Source organism: Oryctolagus cuniculus, chromosome 14 (genome assembly GCF_964237555.1).
Source record: "Oryctolagus cuniculus chromosome 14, mOryCun1.1, whole genome shotgun sequence".
Lineage (NCBI taxonomy): Eukaryota > Metazoa > Chordata > Mammalia > Lagomorpha > Leporidae > Oryctolagus > Oryctolagus cuniculus.
This window is the reverse complement of record NC_091445.1, coordinates 67,414,218-67,441,552: the sequence shown is the minus strand read 5'-3', so window position 1 is coordinate 67,441,552 and position 27,335 is coordinate 67,414,218. Positions and strand designations below refer to the sequence as shown.

At 38.2% G+C, this 27,335-nt stretch overlaps 1 long non-coding RNA gene and 1 pseudogene across 6 annotated transcripts in view; both read left to right on the top strand.

The window, feature by feature from the left end:
* Positions 1-27,335, top strand: part of LOC100339238 (uncharacterized) — a 254,751-nt gene that overhangs the window by 94,283 nt on the left and 133,133 nt on the right. The window lies entirely within an intron of this gene.
* LOC127492747 (ADP-ribosylation factor-like protein 5A pseudogene) lies at positions 17,543-25,431 on the top strand (annotated as a pseudogene).

Below are 27,335 nucleotides of genomic sequence, written 5' to 3'. Positions count from 1 at the left end.
TTAAATTCAGCTATTTTTTAATTTGGGAGTTTTTTTATTTTGCATTTTTATTACTGCTATTTTCATTCTTGTACCTACAAATTCATGATTTGAGTGAAATGTGTAACATGCAGAATAGTGGTTGTGTGTACCTCTTAATTTAAACCCATTATATTTTTCAAAATATCATTTCTAAGTGAAGTGGGAACTCTTCAGCTGTTCAAAATGTCCAGGATGACAGAAACTGCAGGCAAGGCTTTGTCAGGTTTGGTTTTGTGGTCTGTGATGCTCGGTAAACTCTTCTGATAGTGCACAGCTGAGAGCAATGTGAAAAATGTTGGGGAGCACAACTGTAAGGGAAAGCTATGCATCTCTAAAAGTTATTTGATTTTTATGGTTCCATATATTTCCCAGAAATGTGTTATTAGCCAATGATGATATACTTCTTAGGCTCATAGAGGATTTGTTTATGTACAGATCTTAAGACCAGGGCACTAAAATCTGATAAGCCAAACTGGGAAGAACCCTCCCCACAATCATGAAGTGAGTAAAAGTAATTTCATTTCCCTTTTGCATTTGATGCCCTATGAATCTTACGCTGGTCATCCTACACCTAACAGGCAGCTTCCCAGATTTCAAAGCTTTCTTATTCCTTTCATCAGCATTCAGCTACAGGTATACCACACCCGTCCCAAGTCTAGCTCCTTTTTCTCTAAAATAGTGACTAAATTTTTAGTATTCTGGTAGAATTTCATGTTGCAGTACAACAAAGAATGAACCCTGTTAGTGACCCTTTCAACAGGAGTTTCATGGTGCTATGATCTTCAAACCTAAGGAGATAATGCCTGAAAGGACAGTCTCTCACTGCAAAATGGTGTTGGATTAGGAGTTAGGATACAATTTCAGTAGGGCTCCTTCTTGGAACTCTGAAATTATACCAGAGATGACTTTTTACATACATGGGTTGTGCAAAGCTCTTTCTTAAGGTATGATTAGAACATTGGTGCTTGTGAAATATTCTACCAATTTGGCCCTTGAAATTGTATATTAATTCAGTTGTAGAGCTCTAGCTTACAGGTCTTTTAATAAAGGGGTATGTATTTTTCTAATTTTAAAATATCAACCTCATCATAGCAATAATTACTGCTATGATTTCCACTACCATATTCATGTTTTGAGTCATTAGTATGTGTCCAATGCTTCCATGAAGAGAGGGGACCTTATTAAGATAACATTTCAGTCTTCCTCTGTGGGAGAGGTATGGGTATATCTGACAACTAGAATGGAAAGCTTCTCATATTTTGGCTGGTGCTTCTTCATTAGGTGGAATAAAGGTGTCAAATCCCTAAACATCTGTTGTAATTTTGGTCTCCACTCAAAAAACTCTGGAGACTCCATTTCCCAAAGGACTAGGGTCATTAAGCTTTCTGATGATTTAACCATACTTATCAGATTTATCAGCTGTCATACCCATATTTTGATTCAATTCCAATGCCATTTAGCTCAGAACTGTTCATGTCTTTTGCCCATTTATTAACTGGATTGTTTTTGTTGTTGAGTTTCTTGAGCTCTTTATAGATTCTGGACATTAATCATTTATCAGCTTCATAAATTGTAAATATTTTCCCATTCTGTCATTTGCCTCTCACTTTGAGTTTTTCCTTTGCAGTGCCAAAGCTTCTTAGACTGATTTCATTCCATTTGTCTACTTTTGCTTTTATTGCTTGTGCTCTGAGGTCTTTTCCAAGAAGTCATTGCCTATGCCAATGTCTTTGAGTTTCCCCAATATTTTTCTCTAAATTTGAGGGTATCACATTGTAGACTTGGATTCTTGATCTATTTTAAATAGACTTTTGTATAAGATAAAAGATAGAGTTCTTGTTTTATACTTCTAAATGCTTAGATCCAATTTTCCCAACACCACTTGTCAAAGAACTGCCCTTTCTTCAGGGACTGCTTTTAGCTCATTTGTCAAAGATTAGTTGTAGCTGCATGGATTAATTTCTGGAGTCTCTATTCTTTTCCATTAGTCTTCATGTCTATTTTTGTGCCAGTATCAGGCTAATTTGATTATAAATTCCCTGTAGTATGTCTTAATCAGATATTGTTGTGCCTCAAGCTTTGTTTATGTTTTTAAGATTGTTTTAGTTATTCAGGGTCTATTTTCTTCCATAAATTTTAGCAACATTTTTTTCTAGATCTGAGAAGAATGGCCTTAGTATTTTAATTGGGATTGTACTGAATCTGCAAATTGCTTTTGGTAGCATGAACATTGTGATGAATTTACTTCTTCCAATCCACAAATATGGAAGATTTTTCCATTTTTTGTCTCTTCTATTTCTTTACTGTTTTGTAATTTTCTTTGTAGAGATTTTTCACATTCTTGGTTAAATTTATTCCACAGTTCTAACTTTTTTTGTAGCTATTGTGAATGGTACTGATCTTAAAAGTTCTTTTTGAGCTATGGCACTGTTTATGTATACAAAGGCTACTAATTTTTGTGTGTGTTTTACTTCCTGCAACTTTACCATTCTGTCTTATGAATTCCAATATTCTCTAGAGGAGTCTTTGTTCATCTATAGAAGGATAACTATATCACTGAGGTAAAGTAAAGGTAGAGATATACCATACTTGTTAATATGGAGATGCTGTATTTTAAAAATGGGAATTTCCTCCATATTAAACCATAGATTCAATATAATTCCAGTTACAATTTCTACAGCTATTGTTGTGAAAATATGGCAGGTGATTCCTAAGTTTATATGGAAATGCAAATAGCAAAGAATTTTTCAGATAATTTCGAAGAAGCAAAATGGAAGACAGCTGAGGAAAGACATTTTACCACATACCAAATACCAATTATAAAGCTACAGAAATTAAAGCAGTGTAGAGAACTGAAGGAAGAAGAGCAGGAAGGAGGGAAATATAGGTATCTTCTTAGAATTTTACCTATGAAATACATGAAATCAGTTTTCTTCATATTAGTAAAAATTTTTAAATAATACATTTTTATCCTCTTCTAAAATTGTTTCAAGATTTCTTATTTCTTATTTAAGGAAAATTTTTAGCATCAACTTGAATCTAGCAACTTTGAGTATTGTTGACTGATCTTTGGATAATCTGTCTTAGGTATAAAAGTGTTACTTCATTTTCCCACCTAACATCTTTTTTTATTTCTTCTGGCTAGGAACTCTAAAACAATGTTGAACTCAAAGTGGAAAACCAATGTGCACATTAGATACATTGTTTGCAGCAAAGTATGGTTAAGATCCTGAAATGGATAGGTGATAGCAAGCAAATAATGTTTGGGGAATAGCAACACTTAGAGTGGACAACTAAAAAATAATAAGCAGGGTGCCAGCATTGTGGTGTAGCAGGTAAAACTGCCTGTGATGCCAGCATCCTATGTTTGCCAGTTCAAGTCCCACCTGTTGTACTTCCAATCCAGTTCCAGGCTTATGCACCTAAGAAAGCAGCAGAGAATGGCCCAAGTGCTTGGGCCCCTGTATCCATGTAGGAGATCCAGAGGAAGCTCCTAACTCCTGGCTTTTATCTGTCCCAATCTTAGCCATTGAGTCCATTTCAGGAGTGAACCAGTGGATGGAAAATCTCTCTCTCCACCTCTCTCTCTCTCTCTCCACCTCTCTCTCTCTCTCCACCTCTCTCTCTCTCCACCTCTGTCTGTCTGTCTGTCTCTCTCTCACTGTGCCTTTCAAAATAAATCTTTATAAAAACACATGCTAAGCAGAAGCAAACAGAAGAGAAGACCCAAAGATAAATGATGATTCCTCCTTGCTAAAAGCTACAGCAGGAATATGCTCATGGGTGGTAGGCACAGAAGGCAGAAACTGGACCCTGCATGGCTGGTTCTGGGAAAGAACATTGGCAGCCTTTGCTTTGTTTTGTTTTGTTTTTCAATACAACAGGCTGTTGTCAGAGTGAGAGGGTGTTGCTGACCTTCCCTTTCTTTCACACTTTCTCTTCCACTTGCTTGCTATTCATGTAACCATATTTTAAGCAGAAATTATATTTCCAATTTTGATCTTTTCCTCAGCTTGTGATATGCTGCTTGGTTCTCTTTAACTTTCAAGATTGCCCATATTTCCTTTATAATCTCAACAAATAGATGTTTCTTTATGTATGGGTATGCATACCCCTTAGCATGCATATGTGTGTCCCTTAAATGAGGGCTTGATACATATATATATATACATATATACATACATATGTATACATATATACACCCTTTGCCTTTTTTCCAAATTTTATATATATATTTATATATACATATATACTTTTTCCAAACTTTTTATGTATATATGTACATATATATATGTACTTTATATGTGTGTTTGTGTATATATATGTATATATATACACATAGTTTGGAAAAAGACAAAGTAAAGGCCTGTACTAAGGTCATCCACCCTGGAGAGCTCCTGATAGCAGAGGGACACTATTCATATGAAGTCAAGTTTATGGTTTGCTGGTGTCACAATGACTCCACCTAAAACTTTCATGACAACTGTAAGAAGAAAGATGAATCTGCCCCGAATTTTAATAATAGTAAGTTGTTTAGAGGTAAAAAGTGTTGGAGAGAGAGGATTCTAAACAAGTTCATCATCAGATAACCTGGGAGATTTCTAACCTTGTAGATCCTCAGATCTCCTGAGGTTGGAATAGGGTCTAGGAATTTGTAATATTAAAAACTTCTATTTTTGATCAAGCAGATTTTAAATCTCCAGGAATAAAGAAGGAAAGGCCTATGTTGTCTTCATACATAGTTAGCAGTTGTTAAATCCTAAAAATTTCTGTGTGCTTCCATCTGCTCATTGAAGGATCAGAAAAAGAGGATCTTCAAAACATCTGCCAAATATTTGCCTCCATAACACTTTAGAAAATCACTGCATAGATTTGCTGTTGAGCTTGTTTTGGAACTTGTAAGAGGTTTTCATCACAAAGCAGTTTTCAATGGGACCATGTCTTACAGATCTTCAGGATGAAAGCGTAGAACTGACATGTATGAGTTAACCTTTCATTAAAGCTGTTCATTTCAATTCAATTCAATGAGAATTTCCTGACAGGATTTTTCATGAATTGCACTGTTGTATGCTCTAAGGATATGGAAAATAACACCATCTCTGTTCTTGTAAAACATGCCTCTACAAGGTGGAAGGCAAATAATGAACAACAAAAATGAGAAAAAATAAATGATTATACATGAAGATAAGTGCCAGGAAGGACATGAATAGAATATGATGGAAGGTGACTTGATGGCGTGGGATCAGCTGTCTACTTCGCATAGGGTGTTAATGGAAGGTCCCTCTGTGCTGGGACCTGAAGGAAGAGAAGGTATAATTCATCCAAGTGGGAGGGAGAAGAGTTTTCTAGTTACCAGAACAGGAGATTGCAAAGATCCTAAAGGAGTGAAGAATGTGGAATGCTTAAGAAATGACAAGGAAGATTCTCAAGGGAAGAGAGGACAGTGACTTGGACAGGACAAAAGGTGGTGTAGATGCAGAGCAATAATGAGGCTTGAGATTTGCTTTAGACAAAAATGACAGACTATCCTTAAAGGAAAATAACACATATCTCCTTGTGACAACATTAATAGAAGAGTTTCTGGGTATTAAAGCTATTCTGAAATATTCATGTAGCCTTGTTGAACTATCTCTTTCACTCAGTTTCTTCATCTGTAAAAAAGAGTTAATAGTACTTCTCATGCAGGCAGGCATTTGGCTCAATGGTTAAGTCTCCTACATCCCATATCAAAGTACCTTGTTTAAGCCACAGCTCCTCTGCTTGTGATCTAGATTCCTGTTAATGTGTACCGTGGTTGCAGCAGGTTGATGGCTCAAGTTCCTGGATCCTTTTTAGCCATAAGGGAGACCCAGTTTGAGCTCAAGTGCCTGGATCCTTTTTAGCCATAAGGGAGACCCAGTTTGAATTCCTAGCTCCTGAATTATTGATCCATCCCTGGTTGTTGAGCATTTGAGGAGGGAACCAGTAGATGGAAGATCTCTGTGTTTGTCACTCTGCCATTCAAAGGTAGCACTCCTGGAAGCCAGCGTTGTGGCACAACGGATTAAGTGGCTGGCTGCAATACTGACATGCCATATGAGTGCTCATTTAAGTCCCAAAATTCTCCGCTTTATCCAGCTCCCTGATAATGTCCCTGAAAAAGAAGTGGAGGATGACTCAAGTGCTTGGATCCCTTCACATGCAAGGGAGACACAGAGAATCTCTTGGCTTTGCTATGGTCTAGCCCCAGCTGTTGTGGCCATTTCAGAAATGAACCAGTTGATAGCAGATCTTCCCCCCTCTCCCCCCTCTCCCCCCCTCCCCCTCTCCCCCTCCCCCCTCCCCCCTCCCCCCTCCCCCTTCTCCCCCCCTCTCTATGTAACTCTGCCTTTCAAATAAATAATTTTTAAAGAAAGCACTCCTTGTGTTACTATAGAAATTAAAATCATAAAGTAAATGTAAAATATCTAACATTGTGGATAGAATATAATGCATTCTTGATGAAGGTTAAGTATTTATTATTTTTATGTGACAGCATATTAGAAAAATAAGTCTGTAGTATCTGGATAAAGTAAGCCTTATTCTTAGGTCTGTATGTTTATGCCTTACTAGAAAAACACTTCTAAATCAACATGGACAATTTAGTATAATTTTATAGATACTATGCATGATTAGTTCTAGTTTTATAGCTACAGGTAGTCAATTATCTTCGTGAGTAAGAACATACTCTAGGAGTGATCACAGTATTGCATCATGCACCATAAGCCAAGTTTTTAAGTAACCAGTGCTTATTTACTTAACATACTGGTCTAAGATTTCATTGCCAAAACCAAGGTCTTGCTCAACAACATAATAGGTATTACATGTAACGTTCATTGGTGAAATGAGAGATTTCCTCATTCTTACATAATCTGGATGTAAGAATCCATGGAGACCCATATCCTGAACCTATTGGACTAGCACCCAGTGCTTTATTCCCTAATAAAGCCTGTGCCCCTCCATTGGTTCTGGGATATCTGTTTGCCACATGTCTACTAGAAAACACAGACATGGGAATCTACATCAGGTGAAACTCTGGTATTCCTAGAGTATCTTGAAGAGAGAAGTGGAACTTTATCAAGTTTACAGAACAGATTTATTAATTTTATTAATGAATATTTAAAGAATACATGTGTGAAATTTTTACATGAGACTGGCTTTCATTTTAAACAAGTAGTAAGATTGTGAGAAAGTAGCAAACTCCTACCTCAAATTTTATTGGTGGATTAAATATTTTTATAGCCAGAAGAACATAAGAATTATTTGGTATAGCTTTCAACTCCAGTGAATCAGTCTCTGCATCCCAAAGAAGAGCCTTCTTTTGCTATTACCAATTCTCCTTATATAGAAGACTTGACTTCCACTTGAGCTTTTTTGGTAATGGCCATGGGAAAAAAAAACAGAAGCTTCATTATATTATTGCAGTGAGAGCTACAGAATCCCTTTCTGCTATGCAGAAAGTCTTTGTTCAGCCTGAACTGCTGAAATGGCTTTTCCTTACATTCGTATCCAGAGGAGGTTATAAACTGAGATTACATACAGGATTATTCCCTCGCTTCTCCCCCAATTCTACCCTAGAGAAATGTCTCAGCTTAGAACCTTGTATATGCAATGCTTGGTTCTACTCAGGGAATCCATTGGTAAGACCATTTTTCTTTTTCCTATTCCCTCACAAAGCCATCAAAATGCTATAGATCTTCACTTTCCTCTGCAGATAAAACAGCCCAGAAAAGGCACATAGGAGTAGCTAAGTCGTATGTTTAAGTAGGTGTGGCTTTCAAATCTCCTGGGAAGCTTTTTCAAACTGTGTATACCTAGCAGCAATCTTCAAAGAATAGGTTGCTTTTTCCTGAATAAAACCCAGATATGTATAATCGGAAAACTGCCAGGTTAGTAACAAGGAACCACATTTCCTGGGTTAAGTCTGTAAACCTACTGGGTGGGACCCAGGTGTATTAAATGGCATCTAGGCTTGCTTTGATATTCCTTTTCAAATATTTAGTTTTCTAAAACTGAGGACATGTACCTGTTACATATTCCAAGCTGTTACACTCATGTTCTTGGCTGCCGTATTCAAATGACTGTTGAGGACAAGGACTGCTGCTCTGGCCCTCTTTTTTGGGGAGCCATAGTATAGACCAACAAAGAGGCTATTAATCACATTTTTCTGTCTTAGATCGTTCATTTTCTATGGTCTGACTGCCTCCCCAGATTCATGTGTTGAAAGTGAATCAATGTGATACTACTTGTATAAAGAGGTAGGGTATTTTTTTGTTTTTGTTTTTGTGGTTTTTTTTTTGTAAATGTAAGTTTCCAAAGTACAGTTTATGGATTATAATGGATTTCCCCACCCCCATAATTTCCCTCCCACTCGCACCCCTCCCATCTCCCGCTCCCTCTCCCATTTCATTCACATCAAGATTCATTTTCAATTATCTTTATATACAGAAGATCGATTTAGTATATATTAAGTAAAGATTTCATCAGTTTGCACCCACACAGAAACACAAAGTGTAAAATGCTGTTTCAGTACTAGTTATAGCATTACTTCACATTGGACAACACATTCAGGACAGATCCCACATGAGGAGTAAGTACACAGTGACTCCTGTTGTTGACTTAACAATTTGACACTCTTGTTTATGGCATCAGTAATCTCCCTAGGCTCTAGTCATGAGTTGCCAAGGCTATGGAAGCCTTTTGAGTTTGCCAACTTTGATCTTATTCCTACAGGGTCATAGTCATAGTGGAAGTTCTCTCCTCCCTTCAGAGAAAGGTACCTCCTTTGATGGCCCATTCTTTCTACTGGGATCTCACTTACAGAGATCTTTCATTTAGGGTGTTTTTTTTTTTTTCCAGAGTGTCTTGGCTTTCCATGCCTAAAATACTCTCATGGGCTCTTCAGCCAGATCCGAATGCCTTAGGGGCTGATTCTGAGGCCAGAGTGCTGTTCAGGACATCTGCCATTCTATGAGTCTGCTGTGTATCCAGCTTCCCATGATGGATCGTTCTCTCCCTTTTTGATTCTATCAGTTAGTATTAGCAGACACTAGTCTTGTTTTGTGATCCCTTTGACTCTTAGACCTATCAGTGTGATCAATTGTGAACTGAAGTTGATCACTTGGACTAGTGAGATGGCATTGGTACATGCAACCTTGATGGGATTATATTGGAACCCCCTGGCATGTTTCTAACTCCACTATTTGGGACAAGTCTGATTGAGCATGCCCCAAATTGTACATCTCCTCCCTCTCTTAGGACATAGTTACTTTATGAAGATTCTGTCAGCGCAGGTGAGAAGACTTGACCTATGTGATTTTATGAACTGGACAATTATAAGCTTGTTTCAAAATAAGTAAAACCTTAAAACTATGCCACATTTATCTCACAAGGGTATCTGTTAATTATCTGATCCAAAATGATTGGGCCATAGCAAGATTTCAAAGTTGCAAAATATGAATTCTTCAAAGGAACGCTGGGAACCAGATGCCAACATTTGAGAATCACTTGGGTTCACACTTAACAATTTTTTGCTGAGTTTATTCATATCATTTTGGTAGGAGTAGATGAACTGTCACCTGGGCCACTTCCTTCCTATATAATATTAATTCATTTCTACTTTCATTTACTGTTCAAACAGTAGATAACTATTCTACATTGCTATGTACCAGGCATGTATTACTGAAAGACTCCTTGTTACCATGACACTAATAATACTTTCTCCATATTCAATACTTTTCACTTAGAATTTCCTCTCTATCTCCATGATCTGTGAGGTTTTTTTTTTTTTTTCAATTTCTAGGTCCTGCTCAAATTCTATTTCTCTAAGAAACATTAAATGATTAATTCTTTTGGAGGAATCTTAGTATTTTTATGAGCTTTTTGTTTTTATTTTAATTTGTCATTCTATTTTGTCATACATTTTCAATGTTTCTCCTTTTCCGAGTTGTGTGTATCTAGATGGTAGAAATCATACTGTGTTCTGTTCTTTTTGCTTCAGGCCAAGGCTTTAACCTGCTGCGCCACAGTGCCGGCCCCATACTGTGTTCTTTTCTTATGGGCCTAAGCATAGTATCTTATATCTAGTTGGTATCTAATACATTACTGAATTGTGTTAACACAAGGCTTCTGGAGCAATTGGAAAGGAAAATCTATTACTTTGCTTTCTTTCTGATATGCATATATATATATATATATATCATTAAAGATAATAGAGAGCATCGAAAGGTATTTATCACTGTCGACAGAATTCAAATTGCTTGCTAATATTTATGAAGCTTAACTGTATCTTAAGAATATACATCAAAGATTTTTCCCCCTACTTCTTTGAAGAACAATACTTTTATTTTTGGGGGGATTTCACGGAGTTTGTAGATCACTTTATATAGTACAGATATTTTTTCAGTATTAGTTCTTCCAACCCCTGAATGTGAGATATCTATCTTATTTGTATTTGTGTGTTCTTCCATTTCTTTCATCGATATTATATAGTTTATTTATTTCACCTCTGATCAAATTTATTGCTAGATATTTTCTTTGTAGTCACTATAATTGGGATTATTCTCTAAATTTATTTTCAGATAGCTCACTATTAGCATATATAAATTCTTCTTTTGTGTCTTGATTTTATATTCTTCAACTTACTACAGTTGTTTTAGCTTCATTAAATTGTTTTCCCATGAAGTCTTCAGGGTTTTCCTTTTACAGGGTCATATTATCTGCAAATAGAACATTTTTACTCCTTTATCCAAGTTGGATGCCCTGTATCCCTTTCTCTGCTTAATTGCTCTAATACTTATAACACAATTTTATAAAGAAACTTTCCCTATATAAATAAATACTATTTTAAAAACACTTGAAGTAGGAAAAAAACTATATTTGAGATAGGTATTTCATCCTGAAGTCTAGAGCTTTCTTCATATAGTCATAAATTTCTCAGAATGAAGTGATTATTTTTCCACTGTTTATCAAATCAGCAAGCCTGTTTCTGAGGCTCTGAGGAATATTTACAGGCTGCAACGTGCCCTATTAACCAAAAATGATTGGCACAGTGCTTGGTTAGTAACTTTGGTACAAGTACTTTCTGTACTTCTTTACAAGGCACAAGCTTCTATCTTGAGTTATTATTGACTTCTACTTTTTTAAAAAAGTGTTATTTCTTAATTTGTAATTATGCCTTAGGCTGAAGAAAGACTTAACTGTGTCAGTTTTAATCCTGGTGGAGTAGATTTTTGGATTGAGTTGCAATGTTAAGCAACTGAGAGATATTAAATTTAGGGATTAATGTTAAATGTTAATGACAGGTAGTGTAACTTAATCTATGAGGGTAAGAAGTTACCATTCTTATTGATTTTGACAGTAAAGGGAGATACAGGAGTCATTACTAAATAAGGGAGACCAGAGAAAAGTGGGGAGAACACAGATAGGAAATTACAAAAGTTAATTACCTCTTTAGACAGCTTCAGTAAAATTTTAGGCAGGGACAGAGTGGCATAAGCCAAAATGAAATTGAAAGAAAAAAGAAAGTATACAATACTCAGTCAGGACTCTGAGACCACAGATCCATCTTGAGTTTGGCGGCAAATTTTGCTTGTGTGTATTCTCAGGGATTCACCACAATTAAGTTCTTTGTATGGAATAATTCTTTGTTCTTTTTATCAAATATAATCATCACTTTTGAGTACCTCCGTTTAAATAGTGTGTTACTGAGGCCGGCGCTGTGGCGCAGCGGGTTAACACCCTGGCCTGAAACACCGGCATCCCATACGGGCATGGGATCGAGACCCGGCTGCTTCTCTTCTGATCCAGCTCTCTGCTATGGGCTGGGAAAGCGGTGGAAGATGGCCCAAGTCCTTGGGACCCTGCACCCACATGGGAGACCCAGAAGAAGCTCCTGGCTCCTGGCTTCAGATTGGCGCAGCTCTGGCCGTTGCGGCCTCTCCTCTCTCTGTTAACTCTGACTTTCAAATAAATAAATCTTTTAAAAAATAGTGTATTACCCAGATTCAGATAATATAGTGTAGCAGCTCACAAAGTTGGTCCCCCTTGCTGCTAGGACTCCCTGGACACTTCAAGTCTAAACTACTTTCATAATAATCCTCAAAGGTTGTTTTCATTTGTACAATGTTGACACTTGAACTGATGGTGCAAAAATAGTAGAAGTAGTAGAGGTAGATAGCACAATAACTACCAGAGGCTGGAAGGTTGTGGGGAAGGACTGGGGATTTATTAACCCAAGGCTACAATGTTTCAGATACGGGGAGAAAATTTGGAGATTTCTTGCAGAGCAAGAGGACTATGGTCAATACACACGTAAACATACACACACACACACACACACACAACCAAATAACTGACTAAATTTCAAATGTCTTGTTGTAAAAATTGATTGGCAAGGTATGTGATGGATATATTAATGAACTTGATTTATTCATGCCACGTTGTATAAATATGTCCAAGCATCCCTTTGCACCCTAAACAAATATGCAAGTATTTACTAAAATAGTAATAGCAAATTTAAATTATAAAGGAAAACAAAGTTTAATATTTCTAAATTATATTATTTTGAACTCTTTACTAAAACTCAGTAAACTTTGCCTATTATATTACATCTCTCTCTCTCTCTCTCTCTCTGTCTCTAATTCTCAGCTTAATTCTACCTCTCATTCAGGCTTTCAAAAATAAAATCTTTTGATTTTAAAAAGTAAAGATAAATATTTTATTTTGAAAATCAGAGCAACATAATTAAAGGGAGAGACAGAGAAAGAGCTCTAGTCCACTGGTTTGTTCCCCACAGGGCCACAACAGCTACTGGCACTCCAATTTACGGTATGCCTGTGCTGGAAGGCAGTGGCTAACCTGCTGTACCACAATGTCAACCCCTGTTCATTTTGTTGATTTATTTCCATGTCTGTTCAGAAGCTTTTTAGTTGTATGCAATTCCATTTGTTTATTTCTGCCTTTGTTGACTGCTTTGGGAGAGTGTCAAAAAAATCATTGCCCTGATCAATATCATGAAGTGTTCCCCCTATGTTTTCTCCTAGTAGTGTGGGGAGCAATTGAGACTAGACTAAATTACTGGAATTAAGACTTATTCTATGCATCTGCTTTCCCACAATATGGCGCTGAGAGAGCAAACAACCTCTACGCAGCTGCCTCATCAGTCTGATAACCTGCAGGAGCTGATCCTGCTCCTGATTGGAGGAGAGCAGTGTGCTCGGTGTGTGGGTAGCAGAGTTGGGATTGGTGGAAGAGGACTATAAAGGAGGAGAGAGACAACATGCACCAGGAACATCTGAAGGAACACCTGAGCAGCCCCCGAGAGAGCCGGCTGGTGGTGTGCCGCTCCTCCGCGGAAGCGGGGAAAGTGGCAGGGGGTGCCGCCCCTCCACGGAGGTGGAGGGGTCGGCAGCCAACCCAGGAAGGACCAGCAGCAAACCCGGGAAGGGCCAAGCAGACAGAAGAACAGCGCAGGGTCCTGTGTCGTTCCTCCGCGAATGGGGGAGCGACATAGTAGTTTTAGAGTTTCAGGTCATAAAGCTTTTAATCTCTTTTGAGTTGATTTTCCTATATGTGTAAGATAAGGGTCTAATTTCATTGTCAACAGTTGAAGATTGTTTTCCTAACAATATTTATTGAAGGGACTGTCCTTTCCCCATTGTGTGTTCTTGGCACCTTTGTTAAAAGTCAGTTTACCATAATGAGTAAGATAATTTCTGGGTTTTCTATCCTATTCTATTGATTAATGTATTTGTTCTTTATACCAGCACCAAATTATTTTGATTACAATTCTTTGTATATATAATTTTTGAAATCGGAGTGTGAGGTGTCCAGATTAGTTCCTTTGCTCAGAGTCTTCTATGATTTTGTATAATTTTAAGGAATATTTTTTCCATTTCTATGAAAAAATGATACTGGAATTTTAATAGGGATTGCATGAATCTATAGATTTCTTTGGGTAGCATGGATATTTTAAAACAATATTCTTCCAACAAATGAACATAGGATTTCTTTGCATTTGTGTTTTCTTCATCAATGTTTTATAATTTTCATTATACAGCTTTTGAACTCCTTAAATTTGTACTTAAGTATTTAGTTTTTACCGCTTTTATAAATGAGTTTACATCCTTAATTTCCTTCTTGGATGGTTAATTATTTGTGTATGGAAATGCTACTGATTTTTACATTTTGATTTCATATCCTATAACATGACTAAATTTTATCATTCTAATCTTTTAGTAAAGCCTTCAGGATTCTCTATTTGTGCAACTGTGAGATTATTTTACTTATTCTTTTCTTATTTGGGTACCTTTTATTTATTGGCTAATTTCTCTGGCTAGGAATTCAAGTACTCTATTGAAAAGAAGTGGTGAGAGTGGGCATTCTAATCTTCTCCCTGACCTTTCATGATACTAATTATCTTTATCTGTCTCTGTGCAGCACATTCTTAAGAATCATTAGTGAAGTGGTCAGGTAGCGACAATTTTTTTCAGTTTGTTTGTTTTGGAAGATCTTTATTTCACCTTCATATATAAATGACAGCTACACTTGGTATAGTTTTCTGGGTTGACAGTTTTTTTTTCCTTTTAGAACTTGGACTATATCTCTATTCTTTCCTAGTTTGCAGGGTTCTGATGAGAAATCTACTTTCAATCTAATTGGAGTTCCTTAAAGTAATCTGGCATTTCTTTCTTGCACATTTTATGATTCTTTCTATATGTTTTTCTTTTGAAAATTTGAATATAATGTGTCATGGGGAAGCTCTTTTCTGATCATGTCTATTTGGGATTCTAGGTGATTCCTTAGTGGGGTGTCCATTTCTTTATAAAAATTAGGAAATTTTCTGCTATTTCACCAAATAAGTCTTCTATGCCATGTTGTTTTTCCATGCATTCAGGAACTCCTAACACATTTATTTGGCCTCTTCATAATATACCATAGATCTCAAACACTGTTTTCAGGTTTTCTTGTTTTTTTGGGGGGGTATCTGAGATATTTCCCAAAGATTTGTCTTCTAACTTGGATATTCTTTGTTCTGCCTCATTGAGTCTGTTGTTAATACTTTTCACTGTGTTTTTTTATTTAACATATTAAATTCTTTTCTAATAGTTCAGTTTGATTTTTCTTTAGCATCTGTTTCTCTCAGCGTAATTTTTCATTCATGTAATGTATGGATTTTTTAACTTATGTAATTTCTTCTCTGCATTTTTCAGTAATCTTACAATCATTCTTTTGAATGCCTTTTCAGGCATTTTGTTAATCTCCTCTTCTTTATAGTCTATTATTAAAACATTATTGTAGCCAGCGCCGTGGCTCACTAGGCTAATCCTCCACCTTGCGGCGCCGGCACACCGGGTTCTAGTCCTGGTTGGGGCGCCGGATTCTGTCCCGGTTGCCCCTCTTCCAGGCCAGCTCTCTGCTATGGCCAGGGAGTGCAGTGGGGGATGGCCCAGGTGCTTGGGCCCTGCACCCCATGGGAGACCAGGAAAAGCACCTGGATCCTGGCTCCTGCCATCGGATCAGTGCGGTGCGCCGGCTGCAGCGGCAGCCATTGGAGGGTGAACCAACGGCAAAGGAAGACCTTTCTCTCTCTGTCTCTCTCTCTCACTGTCCACTCTGCCTGTCAAAAATAAAAAAAATAAAAAAATAAAAAAAACATTATTGTGTTCCTTTTGAGTCATATTATCTTCCTTGTTTAGTTTTCTTGTGTGTTTCTATGCTTATTTTTATTCATTTCAGAATCGCTTATTGGTATTTCCTCTTAAAAATTTCTTTTTAGTGAATGTTCCTTTATGGCTTACTGGAATGCCTGTACCTTTACAGATATCCAGATGTGTGAGCTTTGTGGTCCAGGGAGCTTTGGAGTTTGTGAGTGGGGCAAGGATCCAGGGTGACATTCATGTTCGGTGTTGTAAATCTCCTCTATTATCAGTAGATAGGAGGGGATGATCATGCTGGTGGGAGTGTTCAGTCAGTGCTTCTCAATGCCAAGGTGACCCAGCTTCCTAAGGTGAGCTAACACTGCCTGCACACAGCATCCACTCACTTGCATGAATCCCACAATAACCTTTCAAGCCTTCTGGGGTTCTGAGCTTCTAGAATGATTGCCCAAAGACCCAACAATACCTCACACCCTTTTCAGTTTTCCAGCCTATTGCACAGTCACAGGATTCCCACAGTCATAGAGGGAAGGGGATCCCATCTCTGCCCTCTGAGCCTCCCTATCCATGGAGATAGCCACCCCAGCCCTGAAGACAGCTGCCTGCCTGACAAATTGGTAAGTGCCTATCCTGGGAAGCTGGGTCCAGTGTTTGGCTGTGGAGAGAGGTGGAGAGCAACGTCCCCTCCCTTCTCCCTTCATGGCATTTACTAGGTACCCTGCTCTCTGCCAGTTCTCAAGGATGGACCACAGATTTCTCCCACAGACCAAATCCACCAATGGCACAAGGGCTGTAGCAGCCTCCACTTGCTTATTCCAAGAAGGTGGTGCTTCCCCCCAACTCCCACCAGATGCTGGGTGCCTTGTTTGGGGGAAGGGAGGAAGCATTGCTTTGAGGAGTTAAGTAGGCTGCCTGATACCTGCCAACTCTTCAGGGTTGCACTCAAAGGGACCCCACAGGGTTCTCCATCAGACAAGATCATTGGTGGTATGTGGGGTGCTGCAGAGTCCTTTCACCTCACTCTGAGAAGACAGTGTCCCCATGAGCTGTTGGATATGAAAGTTGCCTGGCTTCTTGCCAGCTGCTATATGTATAGTCTGCAGCTGCAAAGAGTTTTCTTTGTGTAGACTTTGCACTGAAAACTCTCCATTTGTCCCCTGGAAACATGTTTCCTCCCCTGTTCTGGAATCTTCCCATGGTCAACATCAGTGTATCTCTTCCGTATACATTTTTCTGTAGTTGGCATTATCACTTCATAATTCTGAAATCTTTCCATATCAGCACACATATGTTGCATTGTTCTTTCTCTTAGGATCTTCAGCACCAAAGTGTGAGGGAATTTTGCATGCAAAATCTTGACTTAAGAAGATCCTCTCAGGAAAATCTTTTATGGTGCTAAGGAAAGCAAGATAGTAAATGAAAGCTAATCAGCAAAGAAATGAGATCGGGTCAAGTCTATCCTCAACCTGAACCCTCATGGAATTGTGAAGCATAAATGTACCTTGTGTTTTGCACTGCTGAGAGATAAGAAGGCTGCACTTTTATACCCCTGTGTCTGTCAGTCATTGGATACAGGCCATTCCAGAGGGGAAGCATGTGACTTGCAGGTACCCTAAGGGAAATGGCTTCATTTGCCCTGAGTAGCCCTCCAGGAAAGATTGCCAACAGGTGCACCTACAATAGTTGATAGTAAAGAATATCAAACCAGTGAAAACAATCTCTTAGATATTGGCAGGGCTATAGCAGCCTTTGTGATACCTGTGCATAAGAATCTATGGCTTGGTTCCCACTAGAATTGTATTCTAGAGACTACTGTGGAGTCTGTTATCTAAATGCTGTAATGCAACACCTACATAGCATATATTCATCATGGAAATCTCATATGTATTCACTATCTTAATTCTGATAACAATATGATGGAGATGCTATGATTGCCTTTACTTCATAAATGAAGAAAAGGAGGCACAAGGATATGGCTACAAAATCAATAGCAAAATAGCATTTGAACCTAGTCACCCCATCTCTAGAGCTTCTCATCTAATATGAAATTTTAAACAAAACATACATCCCCTAAGTGGTATTAGGTTACAATCTAGGACACAATGATTATATTGAGAATTAACACTGGACTCCAAAGCAGCTATCTCTATATTAGAGTGAATGACACAAGCAGACTGTCAGAGACATTAAATGAAAGAGAAAAGCAGATCAGAGTTCTAAACAAAGGCTATAAAAGAATAGACACTGGAGTAGTAGATGAAAGTAGAAAAAGGAAGTTATTAGAGTGTGAGTCATACCTGTGCCTGTGTTGGGTCATAGAGTGGAATAGGAGCTGTGACAAGATTGCCAAGGAAATTGAGTCACTAGCCTGGAGCTGCCTATGAGTCCTCTTGAGACACTTGTCTTACTGTGGCACACCAAATCTCATTGCAGTTCTTGTAACATTTGTATTACAATAAATCTTCACTAATATTTTGCCCACTTTTTCTGAACCAAAGGAAATAATAAATCCCACCTGATTATATGAGATGCCTCATTTTATAAATGAGGTCCCAAAATAAGTTGTTTCCTTTCATGCCTTAACTATTGCGGGCACAAAGCTAAGTTTTATTTCAAAAGTCAGAATTTTTTTTCTGATTTTTATAAAATATCAGTACAGGGTTTGCACATGGCACATTGTTTTTAAATCTTTAATTTTACTGCTTTATGAGTTTAGTATTTTAAGAATCTTTTTTGAAAGCAAACACAGTATAAATTCTAAATAGAAACGTGGGAAAGGTGGAAATACTGTGATGCAGGAATAAATGGCAAGGTCAATCAGTAGACACAAAACATGATTGGTAAGAACAGGTAACAAAAGGAATCGGATGGATATGTGCGTTCAGAAAAGCACACAGCTCCTTATAGGGAAGCCAAGAGTGCCTATGAAATCATCTCCTTTCACAACAGAAGCAAATGTTTGATGCTGGGTAAAGGAAGGTAGAAGTTCATACTTACTATGACCAGTCCTACTTATGGAAGTTTTATGTAATCAACAATTGTAAGAAGCTATTAAAAATGTAAACATTGAAGTGATAGGAAATGTGGAGTAACTATATATTAAACACACATAAATGCAGAAATTCTAAGTTCTAAAATTTTCTTGGAAATCTATGAACCATCAATAGCAATATACAAAGCTCAAAAAGTAATACATATGGCCGGTGCCACGGCTCACTTGGCTAATCCTCTGCCTGCGGTGCCAGTACCCCAGGTTCTAGTCCCGGTCGGGACGCCAGATTCTGTCCCGGTTGCTCCTCTTCCAGTCCAGCTCTCTGCTGTGGCCCAGGAGAACAGTGGAGGATGGCCCTAGTGTTTGGGTCCCTGCACCCCATGGGAGACCAGGAGGAAGCACCTGGCTCCTGGCTTCGGATTGGCGCAGCGTACTGGCCATAGCAGCCACTTGTGTGGTGAACCAATGAAAAAAGGAAGACCTTTCTCTCTGTCTCTCTCACTGTCTAACTCTGCCTGTGGGGAAAAAAAAAAGTAACACAAATGAATGAAACTTGCATTTTGAGATTTGATTATTGTTTATACCCTTGTCTACTCTTGAGGAACAGTGGTTTTTCTACTTACTACTTGGTTAATCCTTTATTTGGTGGCGGGTTAAGCTTGTGATTATAAAATAAGCTTAACATGTGCCGTTTTAAAACTTAAAAGAAAAAATATAAAGGAGGAGGGAGCGTGGGGCATGGGTAGAAGGGAAGATAGGGTGGAAAATATCATTATGCTTTTAGCTCTGGATGTATGAAATAAAACTTGTTCACCTTACATAAATATTAATAATAGTAATAAAGCCTCAGTTTAGAGTACTTGATAGTCTGGGCAATTTTCCAATAATCTGCAAAGACCAGTTCAAGAGTAATGGGAAAGTACGTCCCAAATCTGAACTCATTAGAGTTCCATGGGAACAATTTTCTAAAAATTTTCTATTAATGGAATCCACCAATTAATTTCGCTACAGCACTGCAGTTAAAATTCCTACGATGTATCTTGTTTGGCATCAGTTCCAAAGTACTAGAGGGAGAATCTTTGATACAATACAAATGTTATGACTGAAGGTGCTTTTACGGAAAGAAATGTCATTCTTGCTACAGGCACCTTTGTAAAGGACTTAGAAATAGCACCTGGCCTTTGGTGAAAATGGTCAGTGAATGTGATCTCAGTGTTAGTTTGGATAACATGACAGTAAGGTAGAATGCACAAAGACTACCAATTAGTTGAGGACTTCCTTTTAATTTTCCAACCCAAGTTTACTTTTTCTGTTATGACTTTTTCTATTTACCATGCACTTGCTTGAAAATACAAAGAAAAAAAATAGATGTGCAACTTTTAGTTGTGTTTTAGGAACTTAGGGGTTTAAACTTTTTTGTTTCTTAAAAACATGCAAAACATTTATGTAAATATTCATGATCTATCTGTACCACTGATCTGCTGTAATAATAATCTTAGTGTTCCCAGTGCAGAGAAGGGAACACAGACAAAGGTTAAGTGACTTGCCTACTTGGCAGGAACAGAACTAGAACCTCTGTCACTTGGCAGTTGATTCTCATCAAGGCCCAACACCATTTCTCTACCACCATTATTATCTACCAGTCACTGAAACATTCATGAACTTCTGTCACCACATGGATTGATTGACGTCCTGAAAATGTGGCTAACTATTCCTTACCTCTTTCTCTCAATAACAAAAAGCTCTGGTTAGCGAATATGTGTTCTTAATATTCAAAAAATTTAAATTTTCACTTCTGATATACTTTGAAGGTATAATTTAACTCTGAAACAGAATTTAAGACTAACATAAATGTATGGATATACTCTGGTAAAGAAAATTACACAGCAGAACACACCCTACAATTAGCCAGCTCTCACTAGAGTGTCCTACTTATAAATCAAACAAAGTTGGCTTACAGCAGTATCATGGAAATGGTACATGAGACTAGATTTAGAAAACACTTTTGAAAGAGTTGGCATGTTTTCATGAAAGATTAGGTGTGGGAGAAAGAAGCTAAATCCTAACTTTTGGGTCCTAGAAGCAGGGTGAATGTGGAAACATTTTCTGAGAAGAGAATAGAAGAATAGGCTTAGGGAAAGGAAATAATTTGGCTTGGAAAATGTTTTAAATTGGAACTTGTTTAGGTGGAGAGATCATATAGTTACATATTTTGGACTGAAATTCAGGAGATCAGAGCCAGAGAAATATGGAGTCATTGATGTCAACAAGATAGCTGACTTGAGATGCCTAATGTTTATTACCTGCCCCTCCAACAAAAAGACCAAAACAGCAGATAAAGAATCCTTTTCACCTAGACTCTGTGGAATGCAGAATCTCATTCAGGTTAACCACACAGAGTGGTAAACAACACATCACCTCTATCACCTCATCTTCCAAGTTGGGATCGGCTCAAAACCAGGACAAACTTCTTCCATAATGAAAAATAAGCAGGAGTTGGCTAACAGTCCCCATTACCACTATAGACCTCTCTAATCTTTGCTACTATGGGATTTTGAAGTGCTTGTAGGCTCTGAGTTCAGATTAGGGAGTTGGAAGAATTAACAGGGCTCATTATTCAATAGAGGGAATCCATGCTTTGTCCTTGCTTTATGACCCAAGCTGCTACTTTACTGCACCATCTTGAAACCAGAGCCACTACTAGAATGCCTTGTCCCAAAATAATGGTCAATTGTATCAATACTCTCATGAATTCAAGATGACAGCCTTCACTACTGGGTTTTGTGCCGTGATGTTCATTAGTGGCACTACTAGAAATGAAGTTTTAATTGTAATGAATTAAAAACATATCTGAAGAGAGAAATGGGAGACAGAATAAAGAACCAATTCTAGTATTTTTCCAGGCAACACAGAAGAAAAATAAGTTATTAGTGTAGCCTCTGGGGTCAATGCTTTTGGTTTCTTTCAGTGTCTTTAAATTGCTCAGTAACAGTTTTAGAGAAGTGAAAAGTTGGATTTAGCCAACAATGAGTTTTCCAGTGAATATGGGGAGAGCAGAGAAAAGCAGCAGAATTAAGAATGTATGAAGAAGACTGATTATAGTAATAACCGTGGGATCTAAACTTGGTAAACAGGGAGATCAGTGTATGTGTAGATAAGTGGAAAATTTTTCATAAATGGAGAAATTGGTTCAGTGAGTGAAATTCTATAGCTTCTATTCTTTCTTCAATGTCATTATTTTCCTGGCACAAGGTTTCTTAGGAATGTGACTATCATATCATTTTACATTAAAATATCAGTCTATGTTAAAATAGTAATTTGCTGGCAACTCAGTTAAAGTAATACTGTTATGAGCTGACTATCTACACACTTTCATTTATGTGTCAAAACACATAAATTACAGGGGAGCCCACACAACTAGCATTGCCTTTTTCTCCTACTCTACCTAAATATGTATTGACTCATCAACTCAAACTCTATCCAAGTAAATCCCTAGCATTCTTTCCTCCGTGGTATCTCTCCTATTTGTTTCCTCCTTGTCATGCTCCTCTGCCATCCTTAGCGATATAACTTCCATCTAAAGACTCCACACTATGTTGTCTTGAAAGATTGACTTTCAGACTCCGTTACAAATGCTCCATTTGCAAACTAAGTGTCTCAAACACAGCTTATGTTTCTTAACATCCTTATATAAACTGTTCCTATCTCTGTAACACTTTCCAATTAATCTGCAAGCTCCTATGACTTTACATTGTTCTGTGTCTTCTTACTTTCTTCCCTGTTTCCATTCTATATCTCATCCTGTCTATGCCTAAACTTGACCCTGGAAAATTCAGAAATGTCCATTGTGCATTTGGCCTCCTGTGAGAGACAGACTTTGAGAACCCTGAACACTAGGAGACCACAACTGGCTGGCACAGTGTTTCTTTGGCGGCCTTGGTTTGGAAACACTTCACAGGCTATTTCTTGTGAGCTGGGCAGAGATTGCTTTTTTGGAAATCTCCATCATAGTCAGCTGCTTGTTGGCTGGCCTCTGTGCGAATTGGAGCATGATCTCTCAGAAAAAGGCAAGTCTGTGTAGGAATACATTTGTTAAAGGAGAAAATGGTTATGATTTTGTGAATTCAGAACCCATGACTAACCAGCTTCCTTCACTTCCTTCAAACATACAGGGTGAATAAAAAGACAAATTTAATTATTTAAACTAGTCTCCCTTTCTAAAAAAATTTTTAATGGGCAAGAAAAGAAAATAGCCTTTCTTATATTCATGCCATAGTGATCTGACAGCATAGTTGGAACAGCTGATGCTCTGGCTAACTTCGTTAGAAAGCTTGGCCAGAGAGAAAGGCACACATTTAAGATAAGTTATTGGTTTTGTAAAGCATACTAGAAACTAGAACTGGTTTCAGATAAATAAACTAAAGAATGAGCTCGGAGCTGGGTGTGGGAGGCTCCTTGTAGACAACACAGTGGTGATGTCTGCAAGCCAAGTGAGTGCTGGCAGAGGCAGGGCGGCCTCACGGAATTCTCCTCACCAGGATGTGGAGACAATGCAATCACCAGGAGCACAAAATTAGAATTGTTGGGCTGGATAATGCAGGGAAAATGCCATGCATTACCAATTTTCTATGAATTAAATTGTACACACATTTCCTAAAATGGCAAGCAATGTAGAATAGATAGTGATTAAGAATACGTATTTCCTACCGTGAAATATTGGTGGCCAAGAACCTGTTCATTCTTCCTGGAACACTTACTGTACTGATGTAGTTTGTAATAGTTGTTGTGGACAGTACAGCCAGGCAGAGAAGAACTATAACTAGAGACGAATCCCATAAAGAGATAGCACATGAGGACCTAAGGAAAGCTGGCCTGCTGATTTTTGCTAATAAACAAGATGTTAAAGAATGCATGTCTGTAGCAGATATATCTCAACTACTCTCAAAGGTCACCAGTGGATCCAGGCGTGCTGTGTTCTTACTGGGGAAGGGTTATGTCAAGGACTAAAATGATGATGTCATGATTTAACATTAGACTATCTCTACTGACCACTTCTTATGGACTTTTGTGTCCATATGGACTTCACCTGAAAGCTGCCACAATTAATGGTTCAGATATATTTATAGTAAATTGATTTAAACTTTATTTGTAAGAAGGAAAATTTAAGACCACTTGTTTGGAAGGTGAGACTTCATCTTTGTTTTTAATTTACTTTCTCATTAGTCCTTCCAAAGTAAGTTATTCAAGCTGTGACTGACATTTTTTTCATAATGAAAGCTCTCGGGACATTGTGTAGCCTGTGATAAGTGCAAAGAGAAAGGAATGCATTTTGAACTTATAAGAGCTTTGGTATCAGTTTAGCCCTCCCTAGTTGAATATTGTTATCTTGTTCCATTAAGTCAAAATACAAATCAGATACTTGTTTTCCAATATTTTAAAATTTAACATGACTAATAAAGTGTTTTACATAAGCTTGTGTATGTGTTGTATATATACCTCAAGTCCAGTTAGTAGCTTTGGTTTACATGCTAAAGAAAAGTGAGTAGCACAAAAATTAATATCCTTGCTTATAACCATTATGCAATGAGTATTGGCTTTGGTGGTAAGTGCCATTTTGTTTGTTTTCTCTTTGTTCTCTGTATTGAGCTAACCAACCCCCGAATCATGGAGCTACTTCAGAAAAAAAGGAAATGTTAAAGGCTTGATATATCTACCTTTTTTCATGCTCAAGCACACATTTGAAAACATGTAATCTTGCTAACTGGAATATTTATCAAGTTATTTTCATTAGTTTTACTAATGGACAGCACTTTACACTGAGCAGTTATCAGATTGTTCTTTGATCATTATGCCCTCTAAATTGCTAAGCAAATTGTTAATTCATGAATCAGTCAATCATAAATTATGGAAGTTATCAAATGATTTCTTTAAAAAAATTTATTTGAAAGAGTTAGAGAGGGGCCGGTGCCGTGGTTCACTTGGTTAATCCTCCACCTGCAGTGCTGGCATCCCACATGGGCACTGGGTTCTAGTCCTGGTTGCTCCTCTTCCAGTCCAGCTCTCTGCTGTGGCCCGGGAGGGCAGTGAAGGATGGCCCAAGTGCTTGGGCCCCTGAACCAGTATGGGAGACCAGGAAGAAGCACCTGGCTCCTGGCTTTGGATCAGCGTAGCGTGCCGGCCATAGCAGCCATTTAGGGGGTGAACCAACGGAAGGAAGACCTTTCTCTCTGTCTTTCTCTCACTGTCTAATTCTGCATGTCTAATTAAAAAAGAGAGAGTGTTATGCAAAGGCAGAGCCAGAGAGAGGTCTTCTATCCACTGGTTCACTCCTCAAATGATTGCAAAGGCCAGAGCTGAGCTGATTCAAAGTGAGGAGCCAGGAGCCTCTTCCCAGTCTCCCACATGGGTTCAGGGTCTCAAGCACTTTTGCCATCTTATATTGCTTGCTAGCCAAAGCAGAGAGCTGGATTGGAAGTGAAACAGCTGGAGCTTGAACCAGTGCACATATGGGATGCCAGTGCTGCAGGCAGCGGCTTTAACCCGCTGTGCCACAGCACTGGCCCTGAATGATTTCTTTTCAGTATTAATTGAGTACTGGTGGAAAACATGTCTACGCAGAGAAGTAATGCTCTATACATATTATTAAATAAGCTACATTGTTAAATAATAATTAAATATAATTCATTTTTGTTAAATTATTTGTGTTAAATTATATGTCAAGCAGTTAAATGAATTTGAGAGTAAAAGTAGGGCTTATCAAACAATAACAGTTTTTTCTTAATTTGCAAATTTCTTATTGCAGGAGTTAAAATAATTTGAGGGTTTTTTGTTTGTTTTTTTAAGTTCTCTTTATCTTCAACCACATAATGTGGCTTGACAATTTAAAAAAAAAAATGTCATCGTATGTCTGGCTATGAAGTCGTCTTTGCAATCAGAACACATATTCCAAAGCCCTAAGTAGGTAACGGGAAACCACTAATTGTTCAGATTCCACCCAAGACACATTCCTGTGTACGTTCTTTCCTTGAAGGATTAAAGAAATGGCATAAGGGAGACATAATTCAGAGATGCCAGTGGGTGACATCTTGCGTAAAGGGGGTGCTCAAGGGAGGCTGCAAACTGGGGCTCCTCCTGCCTTTACTGCTACCTCTACCGCTACTTCGCCACTCCTTCCCACATTCACAGCAGGGCGGGGCCGAGCAGCCAAGCTGGCCCTCTCCTTGCTTCACTGCAGGCAGTCACAGTGACTAAGGAAACATAGTTGTCAGTGGGAAAGTGAAAGCTGGCCCAACTTAAAGGACTCCAGGAGCTGAAGAAAAAAATACACAGGGCTCATGGAGTTGACAGAGTAGCCCACGGAACATTTGTAGTTTACCACTTTCCCATTGATGGTTGCGTTAGTCCATTTTCTGCTGTTGGAACAAAATACCTGAGACTATGTGTTTTACAAAGAAGGTTTACTTAGCTCACTGTTTTGGAGGCTGAAAATCCAAGTTCAGGAAGCCTCACCTTTTCAGACTTGGGTGAAGTCTTCCTCTGCTATTTTACAACATGGCAGAGAAGCAGAAAGAGAAACAGTTGTATGCAGAAAGAGTCCAGCAGTGAGATGACCTCACTTTATAATGACCCAACTTCATGAGAACTAACTATGAGAACATTAATCCTATCCACAGTTGGCACTCCCAGTGATGTAACCACCTTGCACTAGTTCCTACCTCTCAGGTTTTCACCAAGCCTCTAGCATGTGAGCATATTCAAGCCAAATTCACATGGTGGCAATAGTTCAGGAACAATTCAGAGTGAAGTGCCATCTCAATGAAAGTGGCATAATATGGCCCAACAACACTTGGCCTCCCATAAAAATGGAATCTTCGATAAACTGAGCATTGTCTCCTGTGTTACATTTGTTGTCCCTAGGATGGAATGTCAACAAGCATATTGTTAGTGAATGTTGTTGGTAGAAAATATTAAACTCAGAGCTGGTGTTTGTTTTTCTTATTTTTAAAAAGCTCTGTCAAGGAAATGTGATAACATTAGTTGTGCATGCAAGAGAGCTGAGAAAGCTAAAAAATCAAGAGGGGGCCCCTGCTGTGGTGTAGCGGGCAAAGCTGCCGACTGTGGTTCCTGCATCCCTTGTGGCTGCCCCACTTCCCAACCAGCTCCCTGCTGATGGGCCTGGGAAAGTGGCGGAGGATGGTACAAGTGCTTGGGCCCCTGTACCAATGTAAGGAGATTGCAAGAAGCTCCAGGTTCCTGCCTTCAGACCAGCTGTTGGGGCCATTTGGGGAGTAAACCAGCAGATGGAAAACTTCGCTCTGTGTCTCTCCTCTCTTTCTGTAACTCTGCCTTTCAAATAAAATAAACGAATCTTTAAAAAATTGTTTTAAATAAGTGGCCAAATTTAGAGTTCTGATTACCCTGCCATTCTGACATAACAGTCTTAGATACTGTAGCTTGATAGCAATCTTTCTTTTTTTCTATTCAAAACCAGTGTGTCTTCTTTAGATGTTTTGTATTTCCATATGAATTTTAGTGTGGCTTCAACTTCCACAAATGTAGCTAAATACATTTTTATGAAGACAGCATGGAAACTATCTTTCAATCTATGAAGAAATTGTAGCTTAACAATATAAGACCATCAAATA